Below are 9,990 nucleotides of genomic sequence, written 5' to 3' on the forward strand. Positions count from 1 at the left end.
TTTGCGCGGCGTGCAAAAGAAAACTCACGGCCGCGACATATATTTACCACGTTTTATTATTTTGCACGTTTGCGGTAAGTTTTAGCTCGTTGGTCATTATTCACGCGTGTAGCGGCGGGCAAAGCAAAGTACGATCGTCTTTGTAGTGGAGCTGGGAGGGGCAAGCATAAGGGACGAAGACGGGGGTAACATGTCGGATGTGATCATACCAGCACTAAAGCACCGGATCCCATCAGAACTCCGAAGTTAAGCGTGCTTGGGCGAGAGTAGTACTAGGATGGGTGACCTCCTGGGAAGTCCTCGTGTTGCATTCCTTTTTTAATTTTTTTTTGCGCGGCGTGCAAAAGAAAACTCACGGCCGCGACATATATTTACCACGTTTTATTATTTTGCACGTTTGCGGTAAGTTTTAGCTCGTTGGTCATTATTCACGCGTGTAGCGGCGGGGAAAGCAAAGTACGATCGTCTTTGTAGTGGAGCTGGGAGGGGCAAGCATAAGGGACGAAGACGGGGGTAACATGTCGGATGCGATCATACCAGCACTAAAGCACCGGATCCCATCAGAACTCCGAAGTTAAGCGTGCTTGGGCGAGAGTAGTACTAGGATGGGTGACCTCCTGGGAAGTCCCCGTGTTGCATTCCCTTTTTAATTTTTTTTTGCGCGGCGTGCAAAAGAAAACTCACGACCGCGACATATATTTACCACGTTTTATTATTTTGCACGTTTGCGGTAAGTTTTAGCTCGTTGGTCATTATTCACGCGTGTAGCGGAGGGCAAAGCAAAGTACAATCGTCTTTGTAGTGGAGCTGGGAGGGGCAAGCATAAGGGACGAAGACGGGGGTAACATGTCGGATGCGATCATACCAGCACTAAAGCACCGGATCCCATCAGAACTCCGAAGTTAAGCGTGCTTGGGCGAGAGTAGTACTAGGATGGGTGACCTCCTGGGAAGTCCTCGTGTTGCATTCCCTTTTTAAATTTTTTTTGCGCGGCGTGCAAAAGAAAACTCACGGCCGCGACATATATTTACCACGTTTTATTATTTTGCACGTTTGCGGTAAGTTTTAGCTCGTTGGTCATTATTCACGCGTGTAGCGGCGGGCAAAGCAAAGTACGATCGTCTTTGTAGTGGAGCTGGGAGGGGCAAGCATAAGGGACGAAGACGGGGGTAACATGTCGGATGCGATCATACGAGCACTAAAGCATCGGATCCCATCAGAACTCCAAAGTTAAGCGTGCTTGGGCGAGAGTAGTACTAGGATGGGTGACCTCCTGGGAAGTCCTCGTGTTGCATTCCCTTTTTAACTTTTTTTTGCGCGGCGTGCAAAAGAAAACTCACGGCCGCGACATATATTTACCACGTTTTATTATTTTGCACGTTTGCGGTAAGTTTTAGCTCGTTGGTCATTATTCACGCGTGTAGCGGCGGGGAAAGCAAAGTACGATCGTCTTTGTAGTGGAGCTGGGAGGGGCAAGCATAAGGGACGAAGACGGGGGTAACATGTCGGATGCGATCATACCAGCACTAAAGCACCGGATCCCATCAGAACTCCGAAGTTAAGCGTGCTTGGGCGAGAGTAGTACTAGGATGGGTGACCTCCTGGGAAGTCCTCGTGTTGCATTCCTTTTTTAATTTTTTTTTGCGCGGCGTGCAAAAGAAAACTCACGGCCGCGACATATATTTACCACGTTTTATTATTTTGCACGTTTGCGGTAAGTTTTAGCTCGTTGGTCATTATTCACGCGTGTAGCGGCGGGGAAAGCAAAGTACGATCGTCTTTGTAGTGGAGCTGGGAGGGGCAAGCATAAGGGACGAAGACGGGGGTAACATGTCGGATGCGATCATACCAGCACTAAAGCACCGGATCCCATCAGAACTCCGAAGTTAAGCGTGCTTGGGCGAGAGTAGTACTAGGATGGGTGACCTCCTGGGAAGTCCTCGTGTTGCATTCCCTTTTTAATTTTTTTTGCGCGGCGTGCAAAAGAAAACTCACGGCCGCGACATATATTTACCACGTTTTATTATTTTGCACGTTTGCGGTAAGTTTTAGCTCGTTGGTCATTATTCACGCGTGTAGCGGCGGGGAAAGCAAAGTACGATCGTCTTTGTAGTGGAGCTGGGAGGGGCAAGCATAAGGGACGAAGACGGGGGTAACATGTCGGATGCGATCATACCAGCACTAAAGCACCGGATCCCATCAGAACTCCGAGGTTAAGCGTGCTTGGGCGAGAGTAGTACTAGGATGGGTGACCTCCTGGGAAGTCCTCGTGTTGCATTCCCTTTTTAAATTTTTTTTGCGCGGCGTGCAAAAGAAAACTCACGGCCGCGACATATATTTACCACGTTTTATTATTTTGCACGTTTGCGGTAACTTTTAGCTCGTTGGTCATTATTCACGCGTGTAGCGGCGGGCAAAGCAAAGTACGATCGTCTTTGTAGTGGAGCTGGGAGGGGCAAGCATAAGGGACGAAGACGGGGGGTAACATGTCGGATGCGATCATACCAGCACAAAAGCATCGGATCCCATCAGAACTCCAAAGTTAAGCGTGCTTGGGCGAGAGTAGTACTAGGATGGGTGACCTCCTGGGAAGTCCTCGTGTTGCATTCCCTTTTTAAATTTTTTTTGCGCGGCGTGCAAAAGAAAACTCACGGCCGCGACATATATTTACCATGTTTTATTATTTTGCACGTTTGCGGTAAGTTTTAGCTCGTTGGTCATTATTCACGCGTGTAGCGGCGGGCAAAGCAAAGTACGATCGTCTTTGTAGTGGAGCTGGGAGGGGCAAGCATAAGGGACGAAGACGGGGGTAACATGTCGGATGCGATCATACCAGCACTAAAGCACCGGATCCCATCAGAACTCCGAAGTTAAGCGTGCTTGGGCGAGAGTAGTACTAGGATGGGTGACCTCCTGGGAAGTCCTCGTGTTGCATTCCCTTTTTAATTTTTTTTTGCGCGGCGTGCAAAAGAAAACTCACGGCCGCGACATATATTTACCACGTTTTATTATTTTGCACGTTTGCGGTAAGTTTTAGCTCGTTGGTCATTATTCACGCGTGTAGCGGCGGGGAAAGCAAAGTACGATCGTCTTTGTAGTGGAGCTGGGAGGGGCAAGCATAAGGGACGAAGACGGGGGTAACATGTCGGATGCGATCATACCAGCACTAAAGCACCGGATCCCATCAGAACTCCGAAGTTAGGCGTGCTTGGGCGAGAGTAGTACTAGGATGGGTGACCTCCTGGGAAGTCCTCGTGTTGCATTCCTTTTTTAATTTTTTTTTGCGCGGCGTGCAACAGAAAACTCACGGCCGCGACATATATTTACCACGTTTTATTATTTTGCACGTTTGCGGTAAGTTTTAGCTCGTTGGTCATTATTCACGCGTGTAGCGGCGGGCAAAGCAAAGTACGATCGTCTTTGTAGTGGAGCTGGGAGGGGCAAGCATAAGGGACGAAGACGGGTGTAACATGTCGGATGCGATCATACCAGCACTAAAGCACCGGATCCCATCAGAACTCCGAAGTTAAGCGTGCTTGGGCGAGAGTAGTACTAGGATGGGTGACCTCCTGGGAAGTCCTTGTGTTGCATTCCCTTTTTAAATTTTTTTTGCGCGGCGTGCAAAAGAAAACTCACGGCCACGACATATATTTACCACGTTTTATTATTTTGCACGTTTGCGGTAAGTTTTAGCTCGTTGGTCATTATTCACGCGTGTAGCGGCGGGGAAAGCAAAGTACGATCGTCTTTGTAGTGGAGCTGGGAGGGGCAAGCATAAGGGACGAAGACGGGGGTAACATGTCGGATGCGATCATACCAGCACTAAAGCACCGGATCCCATCAGAACTCCGAAGTTAAGCGTGCTTGGGCGAGAGTAGTACTAGGATGGGTGACCTCCTGGGAAGTCCTCGTGTTGCATTCCCTTTTTAAATTTTTTTTGCGCGGCGTGCAAAAGAAAGCTCACGGCCGCGACATATATTTACCACGTTTTATTATTTTGCACGTTTGCGGTAAGTTTTAGCTCGTTGGTCATTATTCACGCGTGTAGCGGCGGGGAAAGCAAAGTACGATCGTCTTTGTAGTGGAGCTGGGAGGGGCAAGCATAAGGGACGAAGACGGGGGTAACATGTCGGATGCGATCATACCAGCACTAAAGCACCGGATCCCATCAGAACTCCGAAGTTAAGCGTGCTTGGGCGAGAGTAGTACTAGGATGGGTGACCTCCTGGGAAGTCCTCGTGTTGCATTCCCTTTTTAAATTTTTTTTGCGCGGCGTGCAAAAGAAAACTCACGGCCGCGACATATATTTACCACGTTTTATTATTTTGCACGTTTGCGGTAACTTTTAGCTCGTTGGTCATTATTCACGCGTGTAGCGGCGGGGAAAGCAAAGTACGATCGTCTTTGTAGTGGAGCTGGGAGGGGCAAGCATAAGGGACCAAGACGGGGGGTAACATGTCGGATGCGATCATACCAGCACTAAAGCATCGGATCCCATCAGAACTCCGAAGTTAAGCGTGCTTGGGCGAGAGTAGTACTAGGATTGGTGACCTCCTGGGAAGTCCTCGTGTTGCATTCCCTTTTTAAATTTTTTTTGCGCGGCGTGCAAAAGAAAACTCACGGCCGCGACATATATTTACCATGTTTTATTATTTTGCACGTTTGCGGTAAGTTTTAGCTCGTTGGTCATTATTCACGCGTGTAGCGGCGGGCAAAGCAAAGTACGATCGTCTTTGTAGTGGAGCTGGGAGGGGCAAGCATAAGGGACGAAGACGGGGGTAACATGTCGGATGCGATCATACCAGCACTAAAGCACCGGATCCCATCAGAACTCCGAAGTTAAGCGTGCTTGGGCGAGAGTAGTACTAGGATGGGTGACCTCCTGGGAAGTCCTCGTGTTGCATTCCCTTTTTAATTTTTTTTGCGCGGCGTGCAAAAGAAAACTCACGGCCGCGACATATATTTACCACGTTTTATTATTTTGCACGTTTGCGGTAAGTTTTAGCTCGTTGGTCATTATTCACGCGTGTAGCGGCGGGCAAAGCAAAGTACGATCGTCTTTGTAGTGGAGCTGGGAGGGGCAAGCATAAGGGACGAAGACGGGGGTAACATGTCGGATGCGATCATACCAGCACTAAAGCACCGGATCCCATCAGAACTCCGAAGTTAAGCGTGCTTGGGCGAGAGTAGTACTAGGATGGGTGACCTCCTGGGAAGTCCTCGTGTTGCATTCCCTTTTTAATTTTTTTTTGCGCGGCGTGCAAAAGAAAACTCACGGCCGCGACATATATTTACCACGTTTTATTATTTTGCACGTTTGCGGTAAGTTTTAGCTCGTTGGTCATTATTCACGCGTGTAGCGGCGGGCAAAGCAAAGTACGATCGTCTTTGTAGTGGAGCTGGGAGGGGCAAGCATAAGGGACGAAGACGGGGGTAACATGTCGGATGCGATCATACCAGCACTAAAGCACCGGATCCCATCAGAACTCCGAAGTTAAGCGTGCTTGGGCGAGAGTAGTACTAGGATGGGTGACCTCCTGGGAAGTCCTCGTGTTGCATTCCTTTTTTAATTTTTTTTTGCGCGGCGTGCAAAAGAAAACTCACGGCCGCGACATATATTTACCACGTTTTATTATTTTGCACGTTTGCGGTAAGTTTTAGCTCGTTGGTCATTATTCACGCGTGTAGCGGCGGGGAAAGCAAAGTACGATCGTCTTTGTAGTGGAGCTGGGAGGGGCAAGCATAAGGGACGAAGACGGGGGTAACATGTCGGATGCGATCATACCAGCACTAAAGCACCGGATCCCATCAGAACTCCGAAGTTAAGCGTGCTTGGGCGAGAGTAGTACTAGGATGGGTGACCTCCTGGGAAGTCCTTGTGTTGCATTCCCTTTTTAAATTTTTTTTGCGCGGCGTGCAAAAGAAAACTCACGGCCGCGACATATATTTACCATGTTTTATTATTTTGCACGTTTGCGGTAAGTTTTAGCTCGTTGGTCATTATTCACGCGTGTAGCGGCGGGCAAAGCAAAGTACGATCGTCTTTGTAGTGGAGCTGGGAGGGGCAAGCATAAGGGACGAAGACGGGGGTAACATGTCGGATGCGATCATACCAGCACTAAAGCACCGGATCCCATCAGAACTCCGAAGTTAAGCGTGCTTGGGCGAGAGTAGTACTAGGATGGGTGACCTCCTGGGAAGTCCTCGTGTTGCATTCCTTTTTTAATTTTTTTTTGCGCGGCGTGCAAAAGAAAACTCACGGCCGCGACATATATTTACCACGTTTTATTATTTTGCACGTTTGCGGTAAGTTTTAGCTCGTTGGTCATTATTCACGCGTGTAGCGGCGGGGAAAGCAAAGTACGATCGTCTTTGTAGTGGAGCTGGGAGGGGCAAGCATAAGGGACGAAGACGGGGGTAACATGTCGGATGCGATCATACCAGCACTAAAGCACCGGATCCCATCAGAACTCCGAAGTTAAGCGTGCTTGGGCGAGAGTAGTACTAGGATGGGTGACCTCCTGGGAAGTCCTCGTGTTGCATTCCCTTTTTAATTTTTTTTTGCGCGGCGTGCAAAAGAAAACTCACGGCCGCGACATATATTTACCACGTTTTATTATTTTGCACGTTTGCGGTAAGTTTTAGCTCGTTGGTCATTATTCACGCGTGTAGCGGCGGGCAAAGCAAAGTACGATCGTCTTTGTAGTGGAGCTGGGAGGGGCAAGCATAAGGGACGAAGACGGGGGTAACATGTTGGATGCGATCATACCAGCACTAAAGCACCGGATCCCATCAGAACTCCGAAGTTAAGCGTGCTTGGGCGAGAGTAGTACTAGGATGGGTGACCTCCTGGGAAGTCCTCGTGTTGCATTCCCTTTTTAAATTTTTTTTGCGCGGCGTGCAAAAGAAAACTCACGGCCGCGACATATATTTACCATGTTTTATTCTTTTGCACGTTTGCGGTAAGTTTTAGCTCGTTGGTCATTATTCACGCGTGTAGCGGCGGGCAAAGCAAAGTACGATCGTCTTTGTAGTGGAGCTGGGAGGGGCAAGCATAAGGGACGAAGACGGGGGTAACATGTCGGATGCGATCATACCAGCACTAAAGCACCGGATCCCATCAGAACTCCGAAGTTAAGCGTGCTTGGGCGAGAGTAGTACTAGGATGGGTGACCTCCTGGGAAGTCCTCGTGTTGCATTCCCTTTTTAATTTTTTTTTTGCGCGGCGTGCAAAAGAAAACTCACGGCCGCGACATATATTTACCACGTTTTATTATTTTGCACGTTTGCGGTAAGTTTTAGCTCGTTGGTCATTATTCACGCGTGTAGCGGCGGGCAAAGCAAAGTACGATCGTCTTTGTAGTGGAGCTGGGAGGGGCAAGCATAAGGGACGAAGACGGGGGTAACATGTCGGATGCGATCATACCAGCACTAAAGCACCGGATCCCATCAGAACTCCAAAGTTAAGCGTGCTTGGGCGAGAGTAGTACTAGGATGGGTGACCTCCTGGGAAGTCCTCGTGTTGCATTCCCTTTTTAAATTTTTTTTGCGCGGCGTGCAAAAGAAACTCACGGCCGCGACATATATTTACCACGTTTTATTATTTTGCACATTTGCGGTAAGTTTTAGCTCGTTGGTCATTATTCACGCGTGTAGCGGCGGGCAAAGCAAAGTACGATCGTCTTTGTAGTGGAGCTGGGAGGGGCAAGCATAAGGGACGAAGACGGGGGTAACATGTCGGATGCGATCATACCAACACTAAAGCACCGGATCCCATCAGAACTCCGAAGTTAAGCGTGCTTGGGCGAGAGTAGTACTAGGATGGGTGACCTCCTGGGAAGTCCTCGTGTTGCATTCCCTTTTTAATTTTTTTTTGCGCGGCGTGCAAAAGAAAACTCACGGCCGCGACATATATTTACCACGTTTTATTATTTTGCACGTTTGCGGTAAGTTTTAGCTCGTTGGTCATTATTCACGCGTGTAGCGGCGGGCAAAGCAAAGTACAATCGTCTTTGTAGTGGAGCTGGGAGGGGCAAGCATAAGGGACGAAGACGGGGGTAACATGTCGGATGCGATCATACCAGCACTAAAGCACCGGATCCCATCAGAACTCCGAAGTTAAGCGTGCTTGGGCGAGAGTAGTACTAGGATGGGTGACCTCCTGGGAAGTCCTTGTGTTGCATTCCCTTTTTAAATTTTTTTTGCGCGGCGTGCAAAAGAAAACTCACGGCCGCGACATATATTTACCACGTTTTATTATTTTGCACGTTTGCGGTAAGTTTTAGCTCGTTGGTCATTATTCACGCGTGTAGCGGCGGGCAAAGCAAAGTACAATCGTCTTTGTAGTGGAGCTGGGAGGGGCAAGCATAAGGGACGAAGACGGGGGTAACATGTTGGATGCGATCATACCAGCACTAAAGCACCGGATCCCATCAGAACTCCGAAGTTAAGCGTGCTTGGGCGAGAGTAGTACTAGGATGGGTGACCTCCTGGGAAGTCCTCGTGTTGCATTCCCTTTTTAAATTTTTTTTGCGCGGCGTGCAAAAGAAAACTCACGGCCGCGACATATATTTACCATGTTTTATTCTTTTGCACGTTTGCGGTAAGTTTTAGCTCGTTGGTCATTATTCACGCGTGTAGCGGCGGGCAAAGCAAAGTACGATCGTCTTTGTAGTGGAGCTGGGAGGGGCAAGCATAAGGGACGAAGACGGGGGTAACATGTCGGATGCGATCATACCAGCACTAAAGCACCGGATCCCATCAGAACTCCGAAGTTAAGCGTGCTTGGGCAAGAGTAGTACTAGGATGGGTGACCTCCTGGGAAGTCCTCGTGTTGCATTCCCTTTTTAATTTTTTTTTTGCGCGGCGTGCAAAAGAAAACTCACGGCCGCGACATATATTTACCACGTTTTATTATTTTGCACGTTTGCGGTAAGTTTTAGCTCGTTGGTCATTATTCACGCGTGTAGCGGCGGGCAAAGCAAAGTACGATCGTCTTTGTAGTGGAGCTGGGAGGGGCAAGCATAAGGGACGAAGACGGGGGTAACATGTCGGATGCGATCATACCAGCACTAAAGCACCGGATCCCATCAGAACTCCAAAGTTAAGCGTGCTTGGGCGAGAGTAGTACTAGGATGGGTGACCTCCTGGGAAGTCCTCGTGTTGCATTCCCTTTTTAAATTTTTTTTGCGCGGCGTGCAAAAGAAACTCACGGCCGCGACATATATTTACCACGTTTTATTATTTTGCACATTTGCGGTAAGTTTTAGCTCGTTGGTCATTATTCACGCGTGTAGCGGCGGGCAAAGCAAAGTACGATCGTCTTTGTAGTGGAGCTGGGAGGGGCAAGCATAAGGGACGAAGACGGGGGTAACATGTCGGATGCGATCATACCAACACTAAAGCACCGGATCCCATCAGAACTCCGAAGTTAAGCGTGCTTGGGCGAGAGTAGTACTAGGATGGGTGACCTCCTGGGAAGTCCTCGTGTTGCATTCCCTTTTTAATTTTTTTTTGCGCGGCGTGCAAAAGAAAACTCACGGCCGCGACATATATTTACCACGTTTTATTATTTTGCACGTTTGCGGTAAGTTTTAGCTCGTTGGTCATTATTCACGCGTGTAGCGGCGGGCAAAGCAAAGTACAATCGTCTTTGTAGTGGAGCTGGGAGGGGCAAGCATAAGGGACGAAGACGGGGGTAACATGTCGGATGCGATCATACCAGCACTAAAGCATCGGATCCCATCAGAACTCCGAAGTTAAGCGTGCTTGGGCGAGAGTAGTACTAGGATGGGTGACCTCCTGGGAAGTCCTCGTGTTGCATTCCCTTTTTAAATTTTTTTTGCGCGGCGTGCAAAAGAAAACTCACGGCCGCGACATATATTTACCACGTTTTATTATTTTGCACGTTTGCGGTAAGTTTTCACTCGTTGGTCATTATTCACGCGTGTAGCGGCGGGGAAAGCAAAGTACGATCGTCTTTGTAGTGGA

The 9,990-nt window shown here is 48.8% G+C and overlaps 30 non-coding genes across 30 annotated transcripts; all 30 read left to right on the forward strand.

The window, feature by feature from the left end:
• Positions 1-195: 195 nt before the first annotated feature.
• Positions 196-314, forward strand: LOC147989384 (5S ribosomal RNA). Its single transcript, XR_015614142.1, has one exon. It is a non-coding gene; the product is annotated as a 5S ribosomal RNA (ribosomal RNA).
• A 209-nt stretch (positions 315-523) lies between these two features.
• On the forward strand, positions 524-642 carry LOC147989385 (5S ribosomal RNA). Its single transcript, XR_015614124.1, has one exon. It is a non-coding gene; the product is annotated as a 5S ribosomal RNA (ribosomal RNA).
• A 209-nt stretch (positions 643-851) lies between these two features.
• Positions 852-970, forward strand: LOC147989386 (5S ribosomal RNA). The gene has a single exon (XR_015614871.1). It is a non-coding gene; the product is annotated as a 5S ribosomal RNA (ribosomal RNA).
• Positions 971-1,179: 209 nt separating this feature from the next.
• On the forward strand, positions 1,180-1,298 carry LOC147989387 (5S ribosomal RNA). Its single transcript, XR_015614424.1, has one exon. It is a non-coding gene; the product is annotated as a 5S ribosomal RNA (ribosomal RNA).
• A 209-nt stretch (positions 1,299-1,507) lies between these two features.
• LOC147989388 (5S ribosomal RNA) lies at positions 1,508-1,626 on the forward strand. Its single transcript, XR_015614872.1, has one exon. It is a non-coding gene; the product is annotated as a 5S ribosomal RNA (ribosomal RNA).
• A 209-nt stretch (positions 1,627-1,835) lies between these two features.
• On the forward strand, positions 1,836-1,954 carry LOC147989389 (5S ribosomal RNA). Its single transcript, XR_015614873.1, has one exon. It is a non-coding gene; the product is annotated as a 5S ribosomal RNA (ribosomal RNA).
• Positions 1,955-2,162: 208 nt separating this feature from the next.
• On the forward strand, positions 2,163-2,281 carry LOC147989390 (5S ribosomal RNA). The gene has a single exon (XR_015614217.1). It is a non-coding gene; the product is annotated as a 5S ribosomal RNA (ribosomal RNA).
• A 210-nt stretch (positions 2,282-2,491) lies between these two features.
• On the forward strand, positions 2,492-2,610 carry LOC147989391 (5S ribosomal RNA). The gene has a single exon (XR_015614383.1). It is a non-coding gene; the product is annotated as a 5S ribosomal RNA (ribosomal RNA).
• Positions 2,611-2,819: 209 nt separating this feature from the next.
• Positions 2,820-2,938, forward strand: LOC147989392 (5S ribosomal RNA). The gene has a single exon (XR_015614874.1). It is a non-coding gene; the product is annotated as a 5S ribosomal RNA (ribosomal RNA).
• A 209-nt stretch (positions 2,939-3,147) lies between these two features.
• Positions 3,148-3,266, forward strand: LOC147989393 (5S ribosomal RNA). Its single transcript, XR_015614296.1, has one exon. It is a non-coding gene; the product is annotated as a 5S ribosomal RNA (ribosomal RNA).
• A 209-nt stretch (positions 3,267-3,475) lies between these two features.
• On the forward strand, positions 3,476-3,594 carry LOC147989394 (5S ribosomal RNA). Its single transcript, XR_015614156.1, has one exon. It is a non-coding gene; the product is annotated as a 5S ribosomal RNA (ribosomal RNA).
• Positions 3,595-3,803: 209 nt separating this feature from the next.
• Positions 3,804-3,922, forward strand: LOC147989395 (5S ribosomal RNA). The gene has a single exon (XR_015614876.1). It is a non-coding gene; the product is annotated as a 5S ribosomal RNA (ribosomal RNA).
• A 209-nt stretch (positions 3,923-4,131) lies between these two features.
• On the forward strand, positions 4,132-4,250 carry LOC147989396 (5S ribosomal RNA). Its single transcript, XR_015614877.1, has one exon. It is a non-coding gene; the product is annotated as a 5S ribosomal RNA (ribosomal RNA).
• A 210-nt stretch (positions 4,251-4,460) lies between these two features.
• Positions 4,461-4,579, forward strand: LOC147989397 (5S ribosomal RNA). The gene has a single exon (XR_015614393.1). It is a non-coding gene; the product is annotated as a 5S ribosomal RNA (ribosomal RNA).
• A 209-nt stretch (positions 4,580-4,788) lies between these two features.
• On the forward strand, positions 4,789-4,907 carry LOC147989398 (5S ribosomal RNA). The gene has a single exon (XR_015614878.1). It is a non-coding gene; the product is annotated as a 5S ribosomal RNA (ribosomal RNA).
• Positions 4,908-5,115: 208 nt separating this feature from the next.
• On the forward strand, positions 5,116-5,234 carry LOC147989399 (5S ribosomal RNA). Its single transcript, XR_015614879.1, has one exon. It is a non-coding gene; the product is annotated as a 5S ribosomal RNA (ribosomal RNA).
• Positions 5,235-5,443: 209 nt separating this feature from the next.
• LOC147989400 (5S ribosomal RNA) lies at positions 5,444-5,562 on the forward strand. Its single transcript, XR_015614880.1, has one exon. It is a non-coding gene; the product is annotated as a 5S ribosomal RNA (ribosomal RNA).
• Positions 5,563-5,771: 209 nt separating this feature from the next.
• Positions 5,772-5,890, forward strand: LOC147989401 (5S ribosomal RNA). The gene has a single exon (XR_015614157.1). It is a non-coding gene; the product is annotated as a 5S ribosomal RNA (ribosomal RNA).
• Positions 5,891-6,099: 209 nt separating this feature from the next.
• On the forward strand, positions 6,100-6,218 carry LOC147989402 (5S ribosomal RNA). The gene has a single exon (XR_015613990.1). It is a non-coding gene; the product is annotated as a 5S ribosomal RNA (ribosomal RNA).
• A 209-nt stretch (positions 6,219-6,427) lies between these two features.
• Positions 6,428-6,546, forward strand: LOC147989403 (5S ribosomal RNA). Its single transcript, XR_015613991.1, has one exon. It is a non-coding gene; the product is annotated as a 5S ribosomal RNA (ribosomal RNA).
• A 209-nt stretch (positions 6,547-6,755) lies between these two features.
• Positions 6,756-6,874, forward strand: LOC147989404 (5S ribosomal RNA). Its single transcript, XR_015613992.1, has one exon. It is a non-coding gene; the product is annotated as a 5S ribosomal RNA (ribosomal RNA).
• Positions 6,875-7,083: 209 nt separating this feature from the next.
• Positions 7,084-7,202, forward strand: LOC147989405 (5S ribosomal RNA). The gene has a single exon (XR_015613993.1). It is a non-coding gene; the product is annotated as a 5S ribosomal RNA (ribosomal RNA).
• Positions 7,203-7,412: 210 nt separating this feature from the next.
• Positions 7,413-7,531, forward strand: LOC147989406 (5S ribosomal RNA). The gene has a single exon (XR_015614272.1). It is a non-coding gene; the product is annotated as a 5S ribosomal RNA (ribosomal RNA).
• Positions 7,532-7,739: 208 nt separating this feature from the next.
• On the forward strand, positions 7,740-7,858 carry LOC147989407 (5S ribosomal RNA). Its single transcript, XR_015614247.1, has one exon. It is a non-coding gene; the product is annotated as a 5S ribosomal RNA (ribosomal RNA).
• Positions 7,859-8,067: 209 nt separating this feature from the next.
• LOC147989408 (5S ribosomal RNA) lies at positions 8,068-8,186 on the forward strand. The gene has a single exon (XR_015614158.1). It is a non-coding gene; the product is annotated as a 5S ribosomal RNA (ribosomal RNA).
• A 209-nt stretch (positions 8,187-8,395) lies between these two features.
• LOC147989409 (5S ribosomal RNA) lies at positions 8,396-8,514 on the forward strand. The gene has a single exon (XR_015613994.1). It is a non-coding gene; the product is annotated as a 5S ribosomal RNA (ribosomal RNA).
• Positions 8,515-8,723: 209 nt separating this feature from the next.
• On the forward strand, positions 8,724-8,842 carry LOC147989410 (5S ribosomal RNA). Its single transcript, XR_015614263.1, has one exon. It is a non-coding gene; the product is annotated as a 5S ribosomal RNA (ribosomal RNA).
• A 210-nt stretch (positions 8,843-9,052) lies between these two features.
• On the forward strand, positions 9,053-9,171 carry LOC147989411 (5S ribosomal RNA). The gene has a single exon (XR_015614273.1). It is a non-coding gene; the product is annotated as a 5S ribosomal RNA (ribosomal RNA).
• Positions 9,172-9,379: 208 nt separating this feature from the next.
• LOC147989412 (5S ribosomal RNA) lies at positions 9,380-9,498 on the forward strand. Its single transcript, XR_015614248.1, has one exon. It is a non-coding gene; the product is annotated as a 5S ribosomal RNA (ribosomal RNA).
• Positions 9,499-9,707: 209 nt separating this feature from the next.
• Positions 9,708-9,826, forward strand: LOC147989413 (5S ribosomal RNA). Its single transcript, XR_015614226.1, has one exon. It is a non-coding gene; the product is annotated as a 5S ribosomal RNA (ribosomal RNA).
• The last annotated feature ends 164 nt before the right edge of the window (positions 9,827-9,990 follow it).

This window comes from Triticum urartu, chromosome 1A, assembly GCF_056163025.1.
Source record: "Triticum urartu cultivar PI428250 chromosome 1A, HENAU_Tu73, whole genome shotgun sequence".
Taxonomy (NCBI): domain Eukaryota; kingdom Viridiplantae; phylum Streptophyta; class Magnoliopsida; order Poales; family Poaceae; genus Triticum; species Triticum urartu.